Source organism: Periplaneta americana, chromosome 15 (assembly GCF_040183065.1).
Source record: "Periplaneta americana isolate PAMFEO1 chromosome 15, P.americana_PAMFEO1_priV1, whole genome shotgun sequence".
Classification (NCBI taxonomy): Eukaryota; Metazoa; Arthropoda; class Insecta; order Blattodea; family Blattidae; genus Periplaneta; species Periplaneta americana.
This window is the reverse complement of record NC_091131.1, coordinates 18697938-18722496: the sequence shown is the minus strand read 5'-3', so window position 1 is coordinate 18722496 and position 24559 is coordinate 18697938.

The window sequence follows — 24559 nt, the reverse complement described above, 5'->3', positions numbered from 1 at the left end:
CGATTAATCGATCAATTTGTATTGTAACGTTAATCGATCAAAATATTTAATCGAATAATCCAGTCGATTAAAATTAATCGTTGTACTTGATATTAATTATCATTTTCTTAATGCAAACTCGGAGTAAAAATTCCGACAAATTCGTTTCTCAGTATTTACTTACTTCAATCACGATTATACCGTTATTTTATAACTGCAAAGCAGGTAGTATAGGGTAAATCTTTGCACAAACACTTCAGAAAGAGATTAAGATATGAGGACAGTGACCTGGGCTAGCCCTATTGAAAGTTGAAACACAATGCGAAACCCTTATTAAGTTTGTCAACTCGTTTTCCTAGCATATGAAATACATTTTTCTGGAATTCGCCTCCCTCATCCCTTAGCCATGGCTACACTGTGTGCAAGTGAGAGAGTAACTATCTTCTTCTCTTTCTAAAATTTCGTAACCCGATTACAATAGGGGCCAGTCTGCTGATCTTTTGCAGTTTCTTTACCGAGTTTCTAGATGAAGCTTGTGTGTTTAGTTTGCTAAAGAAAAAAAAATCGGTTTTCTGTGGTCTGTGAAAAAAGTGAAAACTCCATTATGTCATAGCCCTATGAGAATTTGAGACGTAAACTTGGTGAAACGTTTGGATTTAAATTGAACGATCGTGGAGAAGTGCTTGACAGAAAAAAAATCGTGTTTAGTGATGCAAGAAACATTGTTACTAAACGCAGAGCGGCACTTAATTCAGAGCATGTGAATGCACTCATATGTTTAAAATCATGGATAAAGCAGTGTTAACTAGGTGAGTCTTCATACTTTCTTATTTCTGTTTGTCTTAAAAATTCCCGAAGAATTTACACAATAAATTATAATCTTAGATAATAAATATATTAGTAAATAACTAAAATAGTATTGTTTTGTAACACAACTATACTTATGCTTATCACCGAACTTAAATTAAATTTAACAATAATTGCGTATTACACTATATTAAAACTTTTTTCAAATCGATCAAAGCTCGATTAATCTATCGATTAATTGATAAATTCAAATCGTTAATCGATTAAGTATTTCGATCGATCGACAGCACAAATATTTATTATTGTATTTCATAGATAGATATATTGTAGGAAAATAAAATTAATTTGTATTAATGTTGCATCAGATTCACTTTCTATAATGAATTAATAACTCTTAAATACCCATTCCCTTATGATGTTTTTTTTTTTTTTTACTGTCCATAATAGTCCTTGACTTTCATGCTCTACCTGAACATGATGCTTACCGATTGCAGGGGATTTGCTTCGCTTGTTAAATCTAATAATCAAACATTCTCATGGGGACAGATCAAAAAGTTAAAATTTTTCTTCCACCGTGTTAATAATGTCAAAACAAATGTTTATACAAATTTTTTCCACATGAGCGCAATTGCGAGGACGTCCAGAAAGTAAGTTTTCCTAGGGCCGTTTACTGAAAGAAAACAAAATATGTTTTCGTGCTCCCATTATAAACAAACTACTATTCCCTCAAGGATCTGTACTAGGGCCTCTATTTTTCGCTATTTACATTAACGACATCTCTACTGCCCTTAAACATTGTCAGTATCATCTCTATGCAGATGATCTTCAGATATATATACATTCACGACCAAACTCACTTAATGATAGCCTATCAGAATTAAATCATGATCTTACGTTAATTAGCAGCTGGGCTAGAAAATGCGGGCTAAACCTTAATCCCGGGAAAACGCAAGTAATTCTACTAGGGCATCAAAGATTACTGTCTTCCATCAACATTGATACACTTTTGCCAGTGACTTTAAATAATACTATAATACCATTCAGTACTACGGTTAAAAACTTAGGTTTCCATTTCGACTCGAATCTCAGCTGGAATGCACAGGTAAAATATGTCTGTAAGAAAACTTTCTCAATCTTGCATTCTCTGAAAAGACTGAAAAATTTCTTTCCTTCTAAACTGAAACAGATCTTGATACAGACCCTGGTGATGCCTTACTTTGACTATTGCGACGTTTTGTATAGTGATCTTAGTGTTGAATTGTCATTGAGGCTTCAGCGTGTTCATAATGCTTGTGTTCGTTTCATTTTTAACAGCCGTCGCTATGATCATGTCTCCGAGTATTTCTTTCAATTATCTTGGCTTCGTTTACGGGAGAGACGTTCAGTTCATTCACTCTGTTTGCTGTATCAGATTTTAAATAATTCCACACCTATTTACCTAGTTCCTCGCTTCACACTTTTAGCATCCCATCACAACCGTGATACACGTTCACAGCATAACCTTGTTCTATCAATTCCACTCCATCAAACATCTCTCTACTCTGCTTCCTTCACAATACACACAGCTCGTTCCTGGAATTCCTTGTCACAGGAAATCAGGAGCAGTCGGAGTCTAAAATCTCTTAAGTACACTCTACTTAGAAATGTATTTAATGAACAGAACTAGACTCTTGCGGAAGTTTCTAAATAGTCTTAAATGACCAAGTTGTTATTTTTTTCTCCTCTCTCTTCTTCTTTTTTTTCTCTTGTATTTTTTTTATTATCTTCATATATTATTTAATCATTTGTGTTTGTATGCCGTTTAGTAGGACTTTGCTAATCAACATTTTATATCTTGTCACCCATATGTATTCTCCAATTAGTATATTAACTGAATAATATATCTCAAGTAAATTAATCGCCCAATTTGTCTCGGGCATTTTAGATCTTATAAATTGTGTGTTTGTGTGTGTGTGTGTGTGTGTGTGTGTGTGTGTGTGTATTCCCCTTATGTTACGTAACTGATTTTGATTATGTGTAATTTTCTACTTTATTTTATATATTATGTAACTGATCTTGACCATTTGTAATTTTATATTATGTAACTGATCTTGTCTATTGTAATTTCCTACTATATTTTATGTAATTTCTAAGTTATTTTCTTTTGTGTTGTTTTGCAATCAAATTTTGTATCCCATGTATTTGTATTTTGCCTTGGCTGTCGGCTAGGAAGGTTCCATTATGCTAGCATTGCAGGCAACTAGTCAACCTTTTAATGCTTTTGTTAGCAGGTTTGACAAACTGTGAGTGGACCTGGAAGTACATAGTGCATAGTGCTCTCTCCCTTCCCCTCGTGCTTTCTCACTTGCTCCTCCCCAAGACAGCCAGCGCTCACGTAGTAACTCGGTCAGGGTTTCAGTTCGATTTGTCAATCTATAGACATGCTCACTAAATTGGTTCTGAAAGAAATGCCGAGACAGCATTCTCTACTGCTACGCCCCACTTCAATGTCAGATAAATGCTTCTCTGATGTAAGATTAATCCATTTTCTGCGATCGTTAACAACCACCTTGCGGAGATTAATTATCGTCCAGTAATTCAAGTCAGTTTCAAGATTGCTGATATTCTATAAAGGAGAGAAGTGGAGACGTAAGGTTCGATTCCCTGTACACAAATCTATATTTACGATATAAAATGGTAACGGAATTTTCTCTACATACATACAAGTATAGTCTTAGAAAAACGTTTTGCCGCACAGATATAAAGTTCCAGAAAGGAGGCAATGCGCATGATCAGACATAAAACGAAACACAACTAATTTTATTACTTCAACTAATCGTTCTCTTGTGAACCAGGTCGCTCGTCCTTTGATCATGTAAGATATGAAAGAAGAAAAAAAAAACAAAGTGAAACATATATATATATATATATAAACAATTCAATTCAATCCGTTATTAAAATTGCACTAAATAATCCAAATAGTAAATATAAAGGTAAGACATAAAAAATATACACACGAAATAAAAAACCAAATAGAAAAAAAGCACAAATACAAAAAGGACATTATCCCATAATTACCTCATTCAATCAGTTTAATACTGCTCATTGCAACACTAATAAATAACTCTTCCCCTTATCTCCTCGGCCCCCTCCCCCTCGGCGGTCAGTTCCACTCTCAGCTGTCGAACTTTTACCATAAATTTTCCCACACTCTCACAGAATTTAGAGTTATTTAATATATCATATGTTGCCAAGTGCCCCCTTCTACAGTAGATGTAATGAAGAACTCTGGCAGGAATCGTTTCCTCAGAGCTTCTGTAACTTCACACTCCGATAAAATATGATGTGATCTATCGCCTGCACCGCAAAGAGGACATATTCTCGCCCCCTCTTCGTTGACGATTTTAAGTGCACTCCAAGCTCCTAGACGAAACAAGGCTAAACACAGTCTGCCTTCGCTGCTTCCTTCATAGAGGTATAACTCGGTTCCCCAATTTGTTTACTGTAAATACTGTAGAGTATTGCATGTTGGTTGCTTTTTTAGATGTATACTTAGGCCTACTGTATTTTTAAACATTTAGATTTGCTCATTCTATTTAGTATATTGAGTAAACCGGTTGTTCTGTATGGTTGTGAAACTTGGACTCTCACTTTGAGAGAGGAACAGAGATTAAGGGTGTTTGAGAATAAGGTTCTTAGGAAAATATTTGGGGCTAAGAGGGATGAAGTTACAGGAGAATGGAGAAAGTTACACAACACAGAACTGCACGCATTGTATTCTTCACCTGACATAATTAGGAACATTAAATCTAGACGTTTGAGATGAACAGGGCATGTAGCACGTATGGGTGAATCCAGAAATGTATATAGAGTGTTAGTTGGGAGGCCGGAGGGAAAAAGACCTTTGGGGAGGCCGAGACGTAGGTGGAAAGATAATATTAAAATGGATTTGAGGGAGGTGGGATATGATGGTAGAGACTGGATTAATCTTACTCAGGATAGGGATCAATGGCGGGCTTATGTGAGGGCGGCAATGAACCTCCGGGTTCCTTAAAAGCCAGTAAGTAAGTAAGTGAGTAAAGAGTTTGTCTAATTTATAATCAAAAGACACTTTTTCAGGAACCATACGTTTTATTCGAGTTTTTGTTTATCCGAAATATTTTTGGTCCACACTAACTGGATAATGAAGACTCCACTGTACTATGGTATTGCAATATTTGCTCTGTTCAAGAGATAATCTGAAAAAAAAATCCACCTTCTATACGTATGCAAATTTCACGTATTCATGGTACATTTCAATCTGGTTGAGGACTCGTGCAACACTACATAGAGCGATATTGAAATCTGTATGTGAGTAACAAATGTAAATAGCTCTTATATGACTGTTTGTCGTACTTTCATTCAGCTGTGATTTTGTTAATATTGTGCGTCGTGTTTCGGCTTTGAGGCAGGATGCGCTGATATGTTTATTAACATACCAGTCATAGCTTCACAACCCTCGTCATGTGGCCTGACAACTGGACTGAAAGCCCCACAGCCATATTGCGCGGGCCATCGCGGTTGTTTCTCTCTGCCCGAAACGCTTGGAACTTCCACATGGGCTGTTCCGTAGATGAATCGTGTCTATGTTCAGGATTTATAAATTAGTTGACGTTTCAAATTAGTCAAGGTAGAAAGATCTGGAAATATTACGTTCCACAACAAATTAACTGATATTATTGTCCGTTTGTAATAGCACCGAAATCACTTCAGACAAAAGCTTCACTTGCTGCTGATCCTCCGTGGCAAATTTGTTAGCGTACAATTTGTATCTTGCAAATCTAGGCTTTCAGGTAATGCTCCCTGTAAAGCAGATGTGAATAATTTCAAGGGAAAAATTGTTCCGGTCTCTGGCGTTTCGTCAGCCCACGCGAGTTGTGTGGATATAAAGGGAAAAGTTGAGACGGTGTCGGGTGGAGTTCCCGGGTAGCTCAGTTGGCACAGCGCTGGTACGCTCAACCAGAGGCCCCGGGATCGATACCCGGCCCCGGAACAATTTTTCCCTTGAAATTATTCAATTTGTATTTTGTACGTATGGAGGAATAGTTACCACTCTAGTCTATTCTACAGTTAGGCCTACTACATTACTAGTAAATAGCCCATTTACTATCAATTGAATCTTGAATACACTCACACACACACACACACACACACACACACACATATATATATATATATATATATATATATATATACACGAGGCGCATCATCCAGAAAGTAAGTTTCCCCATTAAAAAAAAGAACACACTTTGAGGAAAACATTTATTGGCAACAGGTACAGCAATGTTTCAGCTACTTTTCAACATAGCCACCATCAGAATTGAGACACTTGTCGTACCGTGGGATCAACTTTTGTATCCCTCTGTCGTAGAACTCTGCCGCCTGTGAATGGAACCAGCGTGTGACAGACGTCTTCAGCTCTTCGTCGTTGCCAAAACGCTCACCGGAGGACAGGAATTTCTTGAGGTGCAAGAAAACGTGAAAATCGCTGGGAGCAAGATCAGGACTGTAGGGTGGATGATCAAACAACTCCCAGCCAAATTCTGTCAAAACAGCGCCGAGCCGTATGTGGACGAGCATTGTCATGGAGGAGCACAACACCTGCAGTAAGCATTCCACGCCTCTTGTTTTGAATGGCACGTCGCAATTCTCGCAGTGTTTCACAGTAACGGTCAGCGTTCACGGTTTCACCTCTTGGAAGGAAGTCAATGAGCAGAATGCCCTTCCTGTCCCAGAACACCGTGCACATCACTTTCCGTACCGACGGCGTCTGTTTAAATTTCTTCCTGACCGGAGATCCACTATGCCGCCAATGCATTGACTGCTGCTTGGTTTCCGGGGTGAAGTGCGAAATCCAAGTCTCATCGCCCGTGACGATCCTGTCGAGGAACTCGTCGCCGTCATCGTGATACCGTTGCAGAAATATCAGTGCTGCTCCTAAACGTTGCATTTTGTGTTCGGGTGTCAGGTTTTTCGGCACCCACCTGACACACACTTTTTTGAACAGCAGGTGCTTAGTGACAATCTCATGCAACAAGGATCGCGATATCTGCGGAAAATGGCTGCTCAGCTCCGTAATCGTGAAGCGACGGTTCTCCATGATGCACTGCCGCACCAGCTCAACACGATCATCATTGATGAGGGACGGTCGCCCACTGCGCTCTTCATCATGGACACTTTGACGACCTTCGGAAAACTGCCTACACCAGCGACGCACCATCTTACTCATGATGTTCGGCCCATAGACCTGACAGAGCTACCGATCAATTTCAATTGGCGCAATGCTTTGTGCATTAAAGAACTTTATCACCGACCGAACCTCGCAGGCGGCGGGAGAAGGAATAAGAGCTTCCATTTCGGACCACTGCTGCTACGCTACTGGCACCAGGCGGGACCTGTCCGGCTGGCATATGATTGATACGTCATAGATCTGTTACGCATGCGCAATTGACACGGTTAATTACGTTTACTTTCAAGGGGAAAAAATCGGGAAACTTACTTTCAGGATGCGCCTCGTATATGTATTTTTAATGTTTGCACATCTTTCTATGCCTAAAGTCTCATACTACCATAAGTAGTGTTATTCATTTCAGGGGATAATTCTTTGAGACGTCTAAATAATAAAGTTTGATATAATTTTGCTCGTTTTTGCTTCCTTTTCGGGATAAAAATTGTTTTATATGAAACATTTCATAGCGCGGTTTGGGAAAGCCATTGATTGAATTCCCAATATGCTCAGTCAGTTTAAGAGAGCAGTGTGTTGTGGTAATAAACTGATAGAAATAATTTTAGTTTTGTCCTTTAAATGCGCAGAAATTTGATCCGAACAAATCTAACTTTACGTTCTGAAAAGGAATTTTAAAATGTTACACAGATCTATGCACAGGATAGGGACCGATGGCGGGCTTATGTGAGGGTGGCAATGAACCTCCGGGTTCCTTAAAAGCCATTTGTAAATATTTGTATATACAGATCCGTTAATTTCTGCAAATACTTCCGTTAAAGTGGTTTTGCAAACTGGAAGCAAATCACCTTCACTACTTGGAATTGAATATCGCCAACTTTCATCATGATTATCATGTTGACGTCGTTGTAATGATATGACAGTAAAGGGACCCAACAGAAATGTTATTAGTGCTGATTAATCTTGGTCATGTAACTTAGAAAATAAAGCTATTTTCTACTCGAGTGTCAGTACAGTCCATTTTATTCTGCATTTTCATGTAAACTATTTTACAGATGAGAAGTCCTCTACTATAGCGTCAAATATTCTTATTCATGATAAATGATTTCACTTCCAGGATGATTTTCATCCAGCACTGGTTCAGAATCCAAAATATTTTGAAGAGAACATACATTTTCTAGTTTTTAAAATTTGAATAATGAAATATAATAATATAATTTTTCTTTGGTAATTTAATGAATACTGAAATGAGGAATGTGAAAAGAGCTTCGAGGTGTTGTACGTCTCTACAAAGGAACGGATTTCAGATGCAAATACCGTAGATTTTATTGGATTTATTTTATTGGATTATAGCAAAGCATTTGGCTCTGTTGACATGGATCTAGTATTAACTAAACTTCGAGTGTTAAATTTTTCTGACAGCGTTATCACCTTGGATGCACTCCTACCTCACTGGCCGCCAGCAGCGTGTTGTCTTTAATAATCGGTTCTCCTCCTGGCAGACAGTAGAGTCAGGATTTCCCCAGGGTTCGGTATTGGGTCCATTGCTTTTCTGTCTCTATATTAACGATATCGGCAAGTCATTTAAATATTGCAGATATATTTATGCAGATGACGTTCAATTATACATTTCCGCCAGTCCTGATAGACTAAGTGACTGTATTAATAGACTCAATAAAGATCTCGAATCCGTTTCATCTTGGTCTCAACAATTCGGACTTAACTTAAACACAGATAAATCACAGGCTATCTTATTTTCGAATAAAAGATTAATCCCCGATATTAATAAGCTGAACCTTCCTCCTGTGACTCTGAATAAATCGATCATTCCATTCAGTTCAACTGTAAAAAACCTGGGAGTTCATTTTGAATCTAACCTTACCTGGGACACGCATATCAAACACACATGCAAGAAAGTATTTTCCACTCTTCACTCATTAAAAAGATTGTACCACTATCCAGCTAAATTAAAGCAGACGCTTGTACAGACTCTTATTATGCCTCGTTTCGATTATTGTGACGCTTTATTCAGTGATCTCAGGGTGGATTTATCCCAGAAACTGCAACGTGTTCATAATGCGTGTGTTCGTTTCATTTGTAATGTCCGCTACTACGATCACATTTCGCCTTCTTTCGATAAATTATTGTGGCTCAGGTTAAATGAGAGGAGAAAGTTACATTCCCTTTCTCTCTTAAACCGAATTTTGCACACCTCTACTCCCTCTTACTTATCTGTCCGATTCCACAGTCTTTCTCGGTATCATAACTTAAATACTCGGTCACAATATGATAACACGCTAGAAATACCACTGCACACATCATCTCTTTATTCTTCATCTTTCACTGTTGCTACTTCTCGTCACTGGAATTCTCTGCCGCCTGAAGTCAAGGGCTGCCGAACTTTAATTTTCTTTAAATGTAAATTAGAAAACTATCTTATGATGAGTTGCCAGACCTAACGCGTTGCAAATATTTAATGGAATGTGTTCCACTGTATTTATTTATTTTTTTTGTTTCTTATTTTTATTATCTAAATCGTGTTTATTTATCACTTAACGCCAATATGTATCCCACTGTGTTGTTGTTTTTTATTATTAATCTATTTTTGTGTACATTTTATTGAATTGTCGGTTTCTGGTTTAATTATGTAAATTTTACTTAATTGTAATCTAATACTAATATGTATACTAATGTGTTTATTTTTATTTTTACTGTGTACATTTTTTTTATTGAATTATCGGCTTCTGTTTTATGTGATTCGTATTTGATTCTAACAACATTAATATGTATTTCACTATGTTTATTTTTATTTTATGAGGTAAATTTTATGTAACTACCTCTTTTGATCTCATTATGCACCTAAATTGTAACAGTATATAATTACTTAATTCCGATCCAGTTTTATGTTCAACTGTGTAAGCAAGTTTTAATCCTGGTTGAGTGTAAGAGAAGGCCTTACGGCCTTAACTCTGCCAGGTTAAATAAAGCCATTATTATTATTATTATTATTATTATTATTATTATTATTATTATTATTATTATTATTATTAGATAACATTTTGAAATAGCTCTAATACTAGTTTTCTTTACATCAGAGATGAGAACACAACAATTCACAATGACGTCAAAATCTGCGTTACAATAATTGGGCTCCGCTGTCCTAATTGGTTTAAAGAACAAAAATGCTAACAACAGTTGAAAGCGGATTTATATTCATATGACAAAAAGATAAGTAATGGAACTCAATAAGATTATCATAACAACATACACGAAAACTCTTCACAGCAGAAGGATTTAATGACAAAGTTAGAGAGTTGGCACCCATGTATAATGACGAAGATTGCAAGCTAATTCATTTACAGATATAGTTATGTTCTTATCACTTGTTGCCAACTGTATTAACGTAATGAGATAAATGAGAGACAACTTCAATGAGGAACTTGGGTAATATGGGGAACTGTATAAATAGTTTGTCTGTGGAGCAATTCTGAGAGTTTATTACTTAGATAAAGCGTGACTTTAATATTAATTTACTTACTTACTTATTTACTTTCTTACTGGCTTTTAAGGAACCCGGAGGTTCATTGCCGCCCTCACATAAGCCCGCCATTGGTCCCTATCCTGAGCAAGATTAATCCAGTCTCTACCATCATATCCTACCTCCCTCAAATCCATTTTAATATTATCTTCCCATATACGTCTCGGCCTCCCCAAAGGTCTTTTGCCCTTCAGACTCCCAACTAACACTCTATATGCACTTTAATATTAATTACGACAATAATTTTAAGATTTAGCGTACAGAAGTATAGGATTTAATGCAGTTGACGAAAAGTACAAAGCACATGAAGGTAAGTGGAAGACTTCATATTTTACGACATAAAATGTGCAGGCCTAATTATTATGACTTACTGTTAGAGAATCGGGAATTAAATTTCAGAAGAAATAATAAGGTTAATTAAAAATCTGCGGAAATAAATTTTGAAATTTAATTCAAAGAACTGTACAAAATAAGACGGAACAAATCTGGTGACATAGTGTGAAAAAAGAAAAGGAAAATTCAGAAAGAAAGAAAGCAGACAAGTGAAAGGAAATAAAATAGAAAAAGAAAGAAACAAAGGAAGAAATACTTTAAAAAAATAAAGAAAGTAATGTAGGTATACAGTTGATTTCACAAAATTTGAACAGAATATTTCATTAAATATATACTAGAGATAATGGAGAAAAACGAGAGTATAAGGGGACAGTACATCAGTTATTCATAGATTTCAAGAAGGCATATGACTCGATTGAGAGAGACGTTTTGTATAATATTCTCATTGAATTTTGTTTTTCGATTAATTCATGTGTGTCTCAGTGAAATGTACAGCGGAGCCAGTAGCTATAGGCCAGTTTCTGATGCTTTTCCAATTCACTGCGGGCTAAAGCAAGGAGATGCATTAGGAAAGTGCAGGAAAACAAAGATAGTTTGGAATTGAACGGGTTACCTTAGCAATTGTTTATGAGGATGACGTGAATATACTAGGAGAAAATCCATAAACGATTAGGGGAAAACACGGGAACTTCACTTGAAGCAAGTAATGAGATAGGTTTGGAAGTAAATACAAAAAAAAACTAAGTATATAATTATGTCTCGTGACCAGTACATAGTACGAAATGAAAACATAAAAATTGGAAATTAGTCGTTCTAAAAGACGGAAAATCTTAAACATCTTGGAGGAACAGTGACAAATATAAATATTACACTCGAGAGGAAATTAAACACAGAGTAAATATAGGAAATGCCTGTTATTATTCGGTTGAGAAGCTTTTGTCATCCAGTCTGCTTTCAAAAAAACTGAAAGTTAGAATTTATAAAACAGTTATATTACCGGTTGTTCTGTATGGTTGTGAAACTTGGACTCTGACTTTGAGAGAGGAACAGAGGTTAACATTGTTAGAGAATAAGGTGCTTAGGAAAATATTTGGGGCTAAGAGGGATGAAGTTACAGGAGAATGGAGAAAGTTACACAACACAGAACTGCACGCATTGTATTCTTCACCTAACATAGTTATGAACGTTTTTAAATCCAGACTTTTGAGATTGTCAGAGCATGTAGCACGTATGGGTGAATCCAGAAATGCAAGAGTGTTAGTTGAAAGACTTGAAGTTGAAAAAGACCTTTGGGGAGGCCGAGACGTAGATAGGAGAATAATATTTAATTGGATCGAGGGAGTTGGAATATGATGCTAGGTACTGGAATAATCTTGCTTGTAATATGGACCGATGGCGGGCTTATGTGAGGGCGGCAATGAGCCTTCAGATTCTCTAAAAGCCATGTATTTTGTAAGTAAATATTATTATGTGATTGTATTGTTGTCTCTCATAAGAAACTAATCTCTTACAAAAAATAAAACCTATGTAGGTATGTTCTCCGCTTTAGAACGATAACATGGGGAAATGAAAAGAGAAAAAAACTTGCTTTAGGACTGCATTTTATAACCCTTAACACCCAAGAATATTTATAATAATTATTATCGATTAAGCCAAAGCATTATCGTGTTAATATGTTCTCTGTGCTAAAATACTCGTATGTTCAATGTTCAATAATTACGTCCTTTCTACGGTGACAGTTACGAAGTGGTAATGATATGAAAGGCTTTTATTCTTAATTTTACAGCCATAACATATTATTTGTACATTATACAGATTAAAAAAGGATCAAACTAAATAATTCTGTGTAAAATTCCAGCATAGAAGCTTATTTTGTGGAATGCAATTGTTTCGAACAAAAAAGAGAAATAAAGAAACAAAACACCATGTTATGCTTTGTTGAGGACAAACACAAAATGAATGCAACGTTAAAAAGCAAAAACAAAAGACACTCACTTCAGCAACTTCCTGTTGTATGTATATTAATAAATCCGTATCCGAAAAAGTAATTAGTAAATGTTGGTTCAAATGGTTGGGACGTTACAGGGGACATACCAAATATAAAAAACAAAATGCTGTAACTGGGTTCATGAGGCGCTGTTTATTCCACTGTTGTCTAATGAAACTCATTAACCTCGATGAAATTGCTACGGTGGCGCGCTCTTCCAGTAGAAATATTAACTGCAGCACTAAACCGTTTTCCATACGTATCGATGCGATGATTCTATAAATTCAGAACAGTTCAATTGCTCATGCTGAGCGCTTTCATTGTAGGTTGGTATTATTGTTTTGCTGTAAATGGAATTTTATTCTAGAATACGGATTTCGTACAAAATCAAAGATATTCAGCTGTCGGGCTTGTTGGGATTTCTGCTGCATAATCTCCAGTGCTCGCTTTCATTTCTCTGCATTGAAATTGACTATAATGAAATCCGAAAGCTCGAAGAGATAAACAGCCTATTTAATTTTGAAATACCATTATTATTATTATTATTATTATTATTATTATTATTATTATTATTATTATTATTATTATTATTATTATTGCGAGTTTTTCAAATTTCGAGATTTTGTAATGTACTTCATTAACGTATATTGTACAGTATTTTTTGCACAATAGTATATTTTGAAAATAACATTTTTAAAAATCTTAATATACAGTATATACATTACACTATGAACAGCTGACTGAAGGTTAACAGTCTGACCAACGTACAAACTTCACCATAAACTTCAATGTGAAGGAGTGAAAATGATTCAGATACTTGAAATATGTCGTGTTCAATTGAAATCATTTTTATTTCTCTCTGTTAAGTGAAGCTTGAATTGTTTATATTAAGTTCAGTACATTTCAAATGCAGTGATTTGTTTCGTATAATGTTTATTAATTAACACTGCCTTTTGCGTATGAATTTTACATGCATTGTAGGATTGTAGCATACATAGAAGGCTGTGAATATTTCAATGACCATTTATTTATTTTTTTATTTATTTATTATTTATATTCGTTCGTTCGTTCATTCATTTATTCATTCGTTTATGTATTCATTCATTTATTTAGTATGGTATTTAGTAGTATTTATTTATTTAACCTAGTAGAGATAAGGTCATTATGCCTTTTCTTCCCCTCTACCAGAGGATTATATACAACTACAATATTAAGAATACAATTAAAATTATAGTTACAACTAATATTAACTTTAAAATTACAATTACAATATGAGTACTAAAAGATTACCTGATTAATAAAGGCTAGACAATCTATTGTGGAAGTTAAGAACAAAGAAAGAATATTTTTTTTTTAATGAAGTACAAATTCAAGTAGAATAATAAAATTACATAGTGATGAAATTAATGAAATTACTGGATATAGAAATATTTTGTGCTAGTATAGGACTGGAAAGTCCGGGGTTCGATCCCTGGTGGTGACAGGAATTTTTTTCGTTGCCAAACTTTCAGAACGGCCCCAAGGTTCACTCAGCCTTCTATAAAATTGAGTACCGGGTCTTTCCCGGGGGTAAAAGGCGGTCAGAGCGTGGTGCCGACCACACCACCTCATTCTAGTGCCGAGGTCATGGAAAGCATGGGGCTCTACCTCCATGGCCCCAAGTGCCTTCATGGCATGTTACGGGGATACCTTTACCTTTACCTTCATAAGAAAACTATTTATGTCCACGTTCCTTCCACCTAAAATACCACACTCCACACAGAAAACTTAACTAATTTCTTTCTTAGTTTTTTTTTTTTTTTTCAAGAGGTCCGCAAAAGAAGCTTCCTCTTCTATTAAAAGCTTCCTTTGTCATTTATATCCTCCTTTTTAACTTCCTGGCAGCAGCTCATGTTACTGCTTATAGTACACCCCAAGTATTTGAAGCTGTTCACTTGCTGTACTGCCTCATTTAATATTCGCAAGTTTACCTTCTTTATTTTTCTTGCGACAAACATGATTTTCGTCTTGTTTGCATTTAGCTACAGTAGCACATCCCTTAGTATCATCTCCTCTTCTGCTAACAACGCCATATCAACAAATCTTATGCACTTTATTCTTCTTCCTCCTACTGTCACCCCTCCCATGTCCTGAAAGCAGTTGGAATTTCTCAGTCTCTGATCGGGTCAAAACATAGAACTGATATTTAACCCTTGCGCTGAATTTCGGTGAAGTCCGGAGGGCCTAATTAGTCAAACTCACTCTCCTCACCTCCACGCCGGGGCCTCCTGAGATCTTTTAAGATGCGAAAGAGAGAGTGGTGTGAGGAAAGCAACGAGGAGCTATCGCATTTATTTTTCTCAATAAAAACTGCAAACATGGCACCATGAGTCTTTCTTACAGAGGCCAAATTTATAAAAAAATTATCTTTTGTCATTCGCGTCATGGGACATTGTTTTACTTTTTTCTGCAATAACCCAGTTGTATCCTTGTTTTGGTACTAAAATGTATTATCGATTATTAAATATCTGCTGTTTTGTTAGTACTGATTACCTGTTATAAGCCACGTCTCTCTTTTATGTTTCCATTTCTTTTATTTGACTGCCGGCCGATCAGCGCGTCTGGCTGCGAAACCAGATGGCCCGGGTTCGAATCCCGGTAGGGGCAAGTTACCTGGTTGAGGTTTTTTCCGGGGTTTTCCCTCAACCCAATACGAGCAAATGCTGGGCAACTTTCGGTGCTGGACCCCAGACTCATTTCACCGGCATTATCATCTTCATATCATTCAGACGCTAAATAACCTAGATGTTGATACAGAGTCGTAAAATAACCCAAAAAAAATTATTTGACTGCCTCTGTGGTCTGTTGGTCAGTGTGCTGGCTTCCAGATCTGGGGGTCTCGGGTTCGATTCCCTGCCGACTCTCGGTAATTTTTAAAAATTGCTCGGATGTCTGGACTCTGGAAATTTGTATGAATGTGAGTGTGCCGGGTTAATATTAATTAGCCAATCATCATCATCAACATCATCATCATCATCCTCAACATCATCATCCTGTCAAGTAGGCCTACTAGTCCCAAAAGAACTTTTACGGCCTGAAAAAGCGATTTTCTTGCCATCTTTTCATAGATCGACCAAGTGACCGTTTCCCATTTGGACGATACTTCATTATTGCCTTAGGGATCCTGGATGAAACCATTCTTGAGACGTGTTCCTTCCAGTTTAACTGATATCTGGAGAGATAGTCCAGTATTGAAGACACATTAAGTTCTTGAAGGATATCTTCATTTTTCTTTCGATCCCATTTAGTGTAGCCAGATGTTCAGCGCATGAATCTCATCTCGCAAGCTGTTAGTCTGCTTTCATCTTTTGTCCTTATAGTCCACTCTTCACTCCCATAACATAGGACTGGTCGAGCTATTTGATAAAGACGAGTACGAGTTTGCACTAATCAAGGTTTTAAAACTCTATTAATGATGCTCATTGATTTGTTGAATTTTACAATTTTCTCTGATAAATCCAAATTTTTAACAAAAGAAAGTTTATATCCTAAATAATTAAAGCTAATCATCAAAAATATAAAATAAAATACATCAGGACTGTCGCTGGGCAGTAACCTGAAGACAAGTTTCAGCGTCACATTGTTGACAAATAACTCCATCTATTAGCACAAGCATAAATCAGTAATATAGATGCTATAGAGTTAACGAAAAAAAAATAATTTATTTCTATTATTGAGTTGTATATTCTTATTTTATAACTGCACTTCATGTAAAACTTCATTAACAAGTTAAAACTGTTAATTTTTAATTTATATTTATATGATGATGGTGTGTTGATGGGCATTTATTCTGTATACTTTAATATTAGTCATAATAAATCAATAAAATTTGTGTACTAGGCTCCATTTTTGAACACTGCATAATAAGCATACACTAACCTTAAACAGAGTTGAAATCGACAATCTATCAAATAATCTGGATGTTATTGTTCTGCATGTCACTCCATCGCGGATAATGAATGACACCTGACGATCGGGGCACAAAGAAATGCGTGCTGCCACCTTCAACATTGTGTCTGTGTGATTGATGTTAGCAGATGTACACATAATATCCGATTCGTAGCCGGCGAATGTTTTAAAATTTCCCTCCACCCATCCACTGAAGTTACGATCAGGCCATAAAATGTTTTACTGTCGAAAAGTTGACTATCTATCTCCGTAATGTCACATTTCCATTAACAGCCATATTCACAGACAACTTCATCTATTTAGTTTGTTTTTTTAAAAAAGAGTTCGCATTGCAAGTGAAAGATCACAAAGGAAACTTTATTTTATGTGTCGACCAGGAGAAAATGCTCATTGTGTTGGGAATTTTTTTTTTGTGTGCCATTTGCATAGTGAATAGCGATCTTCATTTTTCCATTATGCAAAAATAATAATAGATTCGAAATATCGATGTACATTTTTTTTACAGCAGCACAGAGCAAAAAAAAATTGGTTTCTGGCACTTTGTTCTTTCATCCTTTAATATACCTGACGCCCGATCTCTCAAACAATATTAAGAAATATTACATTATCAGGCAGTACATCTCAATTGACAATATGTGTCAGAGGAAAAACAGTTGACTAAACAAAAAAAAAAAACACACTCCTTCAGATTCCATAATTCGTTTTGACGTACAAAATGAAATCATGAGACGTTTAATTGTCTTTGTGCGAGATCGTGCGTATTTGCTTGTTTTCCGCACAGAACCAATACGCGGTAAGTGTGAAATACCACATTCAGTATTCCCAACGTAACACACATAATTTCTCTCTTCTTACCGCTTAAGCGCGACATTCATTTTACTGCTTTAGGCTTTTAACATATTATTTTTAGAGACGTTTAACATAGTAATAATTATAAATTGGAAACTTACCACTGCAATTTCACCTAAATTGCAATGTTAATTATTGTTTTTAAATATTTGCAAAAATTAAGTAAAGTCTACTACTCCACGAAACTTATTGCATTCCTGATACAAGTAACATTAAGGAAGCCGTGAAAAAATCAACAAGATTCCAGACTCATCATAGACTGGGGAAAAAAATAGAGACGTATATCACGGCCAGCTGGAGTATAGTAAACACAGAAAACATTTTACAGCAACAATGTTGAAGAAAGATATTTTGGTGTTCCGAAGTTGGCGTCATTAAACAGAAACCAACATGGAGATTTCATTGCAACTAATTAGAAATTCGTCTTTGAGGTATGTAATAAACTATCTTCGCAAAAAATAATGTACGATACACGAGCGGTATGTTTGTTTTCATGTTCTCGGAAATTAAAAAGCTCAACTACGTTTCGCTTTTTCAATCTTTTCCTCGACCATGAAAACGTCAACATACCGCTCTTGTGACGTATATTACTATTCTAGTCTTCTATATCCTATATGTCGGTAATACTCGTACAGAATTTCTAGACAGATTCTGTTTCCTTCAAATTTTAATAGGCTGTATATCGTCTATTCAAATTTGCTTCCAAAGTTTTATTCTACTACCACTTTTATAAATTATTCTCAGCCAAAATAAAAAATTTCATTTGGCATACAAGTATTCATCCACATACGTACTTACAAACTTACTTACGGCTTTTAAGGAACCCGCAGGTTCATTGCCGCCCTCACATAAGACCGCCATTGGTCCCTATCCTGAGCAAGATTAATCTAGTCTCTATCACCATATGCCACCTCCCTCAAATCCATTTTAATATTATCCTCCCATCTACGTCTCGGCTTCTCCAAAGATATTTTTCCCTGTGGTCTTCAAATTAACACTCTATATGGATTTCTGGATTCGCCCATACGTGCTACATGACCTGCCCACCTCAAAAATATGGATTTAATGTTCCTAATTATGTCAGGTGAAGAATACAATGCGTGCAGTTCTGTGTTGTGTGACTTTCTCGATTCTCCTGTAACTTCATCCCTCTTAGCCCCAAATATTTTCCTAAGAACCTTATTCTCAAACATTCTTAATATCTGTTTATCTCTCAAAGTGAGAGTCCACGTTTCACAACCATACAGAACAGCCGGTAATATAACAGTTTTATAAATTCTAACTTTCAGTTTATTGGAAAGCACACCGGATGACAAAAGCTTCTCAACCGAATAATAACAGGCATTTCCCATATTTATTCTTCGTTTAATTCGTCCTGAGTTCCATTTATATTTATTACTGTTGCTCCAAGATATTTGAATTTTTCAACCTCTTCAAATGATAAATTTCTAATTTTTATATTTCCATTTCGTACAATATTCTGGTCACGAGACCAAAATGCCAGAAACTAAACACACTAGAACAGTACGAAATGTACAGACATACACAAAAAAACATTCAAATGAAATTCTCAACATACAACTCAATTTCAGAACACACACACTTTTTGACTCCACATTACACTACACAAACACACCCCCACAGGAAACAAAACAAAAGGTGCCAAGACCAGCAAAAACTAGTTCTGAAAAGGTCCATAACAGACCGAAACATGTTAACCAGGTACGATAGAATTTAACACAAGAAAGACATATAATACATATTCCGAAGTTTATATTAATATTAGCGATAATGTGGGTATATTCCAATAAAAATGCTGGAATGTCTGAAATTATTCAAATTACCCCTCTTCACTCCATAATTGTACACATAAAAGCAGAATGTGCGATGTCCGTTTCTTACGAAAACACAAATTTTACATCTTCTGTTTCTATAGATAGGAACATGCGTTACTTGACTTCCCGTATAAAGCGTTGCTTCTTACCGAAACATCTGCGCCATTGTGTGAAGCAAGAGGCGGAAGAGCGATAGCTCGGAGCAATCAGAGATGAATACGGCGCTGATATTGGTTACTCCTTTGTTTCAAACAAGTCGCTGAACAATTGCAACCACTACCAAACTTCTCCAAGTCTTGAGTTGCAAGCATTCTTCTTCATCCTTCATAGCGCGTGTACTAGCCAAACAAATACGAGATTATCTACATGCTGCATATATAATATCCAGTCGGAAGTCGATAAGTAAACGCATTCTAGCAAGGAATCCGGGGTTCGATTCCATGTATATCTTGTTAGATTTATGAGGGATCTTTTTCTGCAATCGAATTCGATATTATTTTATCTCCTTTTTCTTCTTAAATCATTGGACACCAATCCATTTCGAATCCAAATTGGTCTCTCCTTCTTTTATTAGGCTGGCCAACGTTTCTGTCACTTTATAGTCTGTAATTTAAAGCTCTTACCATTGTCGTTGACTATAGTGGGACAAGCTGCCACATGAATTGAATTGTGTGGTACATGGCACCATATGGAATATCCGTAGAAATAATAATAATAATAATAATAATAATAATAATAATAATAATAATAATAATAATAATAATAATTCTGTGCGGATGACGTGAATATGCTAGGAGAAAATCCACAAACGATTAGGGAAAACGCGGAAATTCTACTTGAAGCAAGTAAAGAGATAGGGTTGGAAGTAAATCTCGAAAAGACTAAGTATATGATTATGTCTCGTGACGAGAATATTGCACGAAATGGAACTATAAAAATTGGAGATTCATCCTTCGAAGAGGTGGAAAAATTCAAATAACTTGGAGCAACAGTAACAAATATAAATGGCACTCGGGAGGAAATTAAACGCAGAATAAACATGGGAACTGCCTGTTATTATTCGGTTGAGAAACTTTTATCATTCAGTCTGCTGTCGGAAAATCTGAAAGTTAGAATTTATAAAACAGTTATATTACCGGTTGTTCTGTATGGTTGTGAAACTTGGACTCTCACTTTGAGAGAGGAACATAGGTTAAGGGTGTTTGAGAATAAGATTCTTAGGAAAATATTTGGGGCTAAGAGGGATGAAGATTCAGGAGAATGGAGAAAGTTACACAACACAGAATTGCACGCATTGTATTCTTCACCTGACATAATTAGGAACATTAAATCCAGACGTTTGAGATGGGGAGGGCATGTAGCACGTAAGGGCGAATCCAGAAATGCATATAGAGTGTTAGTTGGGAGGCCGGAGGGAAAAAGATCTTTAGGATGGCCGAGACGTAGATGGGAAGATAATATTAAAATGGTTTTGAGGGAGGTGGGATATGATGATAGAGAATGGATTAATTTTGCTCAGGATAGGGACCAATGGCGGGCTTATGTGAGGGCGGCAATGAACCTCCGGGTTCCTTAAAAGCCAGTAAGTAAATAAGTATGTAAGTAAGTAAGTAAGTAAATATAAAGCTCTAAGGATTGCCGTCGACTGTAGTGGGACAAGATGCCGCATGAATTGAAGTGTGTGGTACATGACCCCATATGAAATATCCGTCGAAATAATAATAATACTAATAATAATAATAATAATAATAATAATAATAATAATAATAATAATAATTATAATTACTAACGGCTTTAGAGAACCCAGAGCTTCATTGCCGCCCTCACATAAGCCTCCCATCGGTTCCTATGCTGTGCAAGATTAATCCAGTCTCTATCATCATATGCCATCTCCCTCAAATCCATTTTTATATTATCCTCCCATCTACATCCCGGCCTCCCCAAAGGTCTTTTTCCCTCCGGTCTCCCAACTAACACTCTATATCCATTTCTGGATTCGCCCATACGTGCTACATGCCCTACCCATCTCAATCGTCTGGATTTAGTGTTCCTAATTATGTCAGGCCCCAAAATATTTTTCTAAGAACCTTATTCTCAAACACCCTAATTTCTGTTCCTCTCTCAAAGTGACAGTCCAAGTTTCACAACCATACAGAACAACAAGGAATATAACTGTTTTATAAATCCTAACTCAGATTTTTTGACAGCAGACTGGATGATAAGAGCTTCTCAACCGAATAATAACACGCATTTCCCATATTTATTCTGCGTTTAATTTCCTCCCGAGTGTCATTAATATTTGTTATTGTTGCTCCAAGATATTAAAATTTTTCCACCTCTTCGAAGGATACATTTCCAATTTTTATATCTCCATTTCGTACAATATTCTATTATTATTACTGTTATTATTATTATTATTATTATTATTATTATTATTATTATTATTATTATTATTATTATTATTGCTATTATTATTATATTATCATCAACATCATTAGCATTACGAGTATTATTATATTATTACTTTATTATTATTTAGAGACATTATAGCTACATTTACGATCTTACTAATAAGCCGTGTGTAGTTTTTATACGAGATTAATGCAGAGTTGTGACAGAAAACGTTACTAATAAACCATTCGTAAGCGAAACAGTCTGTAACTATACATGGGAATTCCTTAGCAGTAGTTACATACACGAAAACCCTTGTTTAAGCATTGTAAATAGAGAAAAAATGGCCAACCCTTTAACAGCTGTTTGTATCGATTATCATTTTATGACGATGTTAGTCTTGCAACCACAGAAAAAGGAACCAAAGAGCACAGAGTAATTAGAATAATATTGCTGTAGCTGTACTCTTTGACCAAAATATAGCGTGGTATTCGATTAGGCCCAGTTGTACTATCGATACTTAGCGCGGCACATTAGCGCATACTATCGGATGCAATAGAGAACCTCAGTTATTCTATTACCGTTCGTAATGAAATAATGACGAAACTATGACGTAACTGTGTAACAGTTATACTGTTATACACGACGTATATAGTGATTATCTATACTAATAATAAATCTGTACCGGTGTCCAAAATTTTTCTGGTAATTTTCGATTTTCCAAAAATAATTGGTCTTAACATGTATAATTAACCATCCTGAAACCGAAAATAGCTTTTTTGAAATTTTTGTTTGTATGTCTGTCTGTCTGTCTATCTGTCTGACTGTCTGGATGTTTGTTACCTTTTCACGCGATAATGGCTGAACCGATTTCGATGAAAATTGGAATATAAATTAAGTTCGTTTTAACTTAATTTTAGGCTATATGGCATTCAAAATACCTTATTTAAAAGGGGGTTATAAGGGGGCCTGAATTAAATAAATCGAAATATCTCGCTTATTATTCATTTTTGTGAAAAATGTTACATAACAAACGTTTCTTTAAAAATGATTTCTGATAAGTTTTAGTCTTTGAAAAATGTTGATAGGACTGATATTTAATGAGATAAATGAGTTTTAAAATTAAAATAACGCTATCTAAGACTGTGTAATGAATTAAGGACAAATGACTTCCTCTATAAGGGGCCTTGGACAACAACAATCGAAACAGGGGCCTTGGACATCAACAATCGAAATCTATTAAACATAGCCTACAGAGAATGTTTCTGTGTTTGTATGAAGTAATATCAGAATCTAAATTAACCGATTTGTATAATTAATTATTATTTCACCATTCGAAAGTGTAGCTTCTCTAGATAGGCATAATGCTATAATGTTATTACTGTAACGTCTGAGTAAATCGAGGACAGGTAAGATTAAAATAGCTTCTTATGCACAGAAAATTTGATAGGCTATTTTGTACATTCGTTTTCTGTATTTCTTAAAATAATATTTATGTACACTCATTTTAATCTCAGAGAATTAACGAACAACGAGAGTGTATTGATTTAGTATGCAGTAATAGTACGTTAGCTTAGCAATCCATTATTTATAATTCAAATTTTAACTATGCTCAATTGAATCGTGTGAAAATACATAAAATATATATGCAGTAAATCCAATGCAAAAAAAAAAAATTGGGTAATGAGCGAAGCAGATTATCGTGCACTGTTGTAAAAGTTGTTCCCTGGATCAAACGTCCTATTTTAATTATGTAATTGCTTTATATTTATTTCTAACAGGTGCAGCGGAGCGCACGGGTACGGCTAGTTAATAATAAATTTAGGAATATTTATAAACGAGCTATTCATTGTTTAAGTATAAAACAGTTTACCGTCGTATAAGAGTCTTTATTAACAAGACCGTTAACCCTTAACTTGGCAAAGCTTCGTTTCTCACACTAGTTTATTAAACCTTGCCGGACCGTAAAGAAAACAACTGTCGCAATGTCCATATTTTTATGCGTTGTGCAATATTATAGTATTGTGAAATTTTAATTTTCCTACCAATTTTTTTATATTGTTCTATTAAAATTATAACATATTATAGCCTATTAACCTGTTGTATCCTGTAGGATACATTATCAATTTAAGGGTTAATTTACATAAAAATATTTTTAGAGCACGTACTTGCCCCCATATGCAAAACATAAAAGTCGGCGTTATGCGTTTTAGATAATCTCTCAGCCGGAATTCGTTGTACATGGATTTGCCATTTTTGATCACAATTGTTTACTTTTTCATTTATACTAGATATCCCTAGTTTTTGTCTAATTGTTTCATTCTCAATTTTTTATAATCTCGTAACTCCCATTACTGACCTAAGAAATCTTATCTCAATTTCTTGTTATCTACTTTCATGTATTTTATTTAGAACCGACATTCTCTCTCATATATAAGCATATTTGTGTGTGCCCATAAATTTGTACAATTTTATCAGTGTCTGGTTGAAACTTTCAATCTTCTGTTGAAAATTAATTTCTCTCATATCTTGAAACCGAGGAAACTCAAGTTGCTAACTTCTGCTACTATTTGTTTTGTATCTATTCGGTATTTTTATTAGCGATACCCCTGTTTTTACTAGTGTCGAATTCTATAAGGGTAAAAACCAGAACTTCCTCCCACTGTATGGGTCTCTATGGTCTTTAGCTT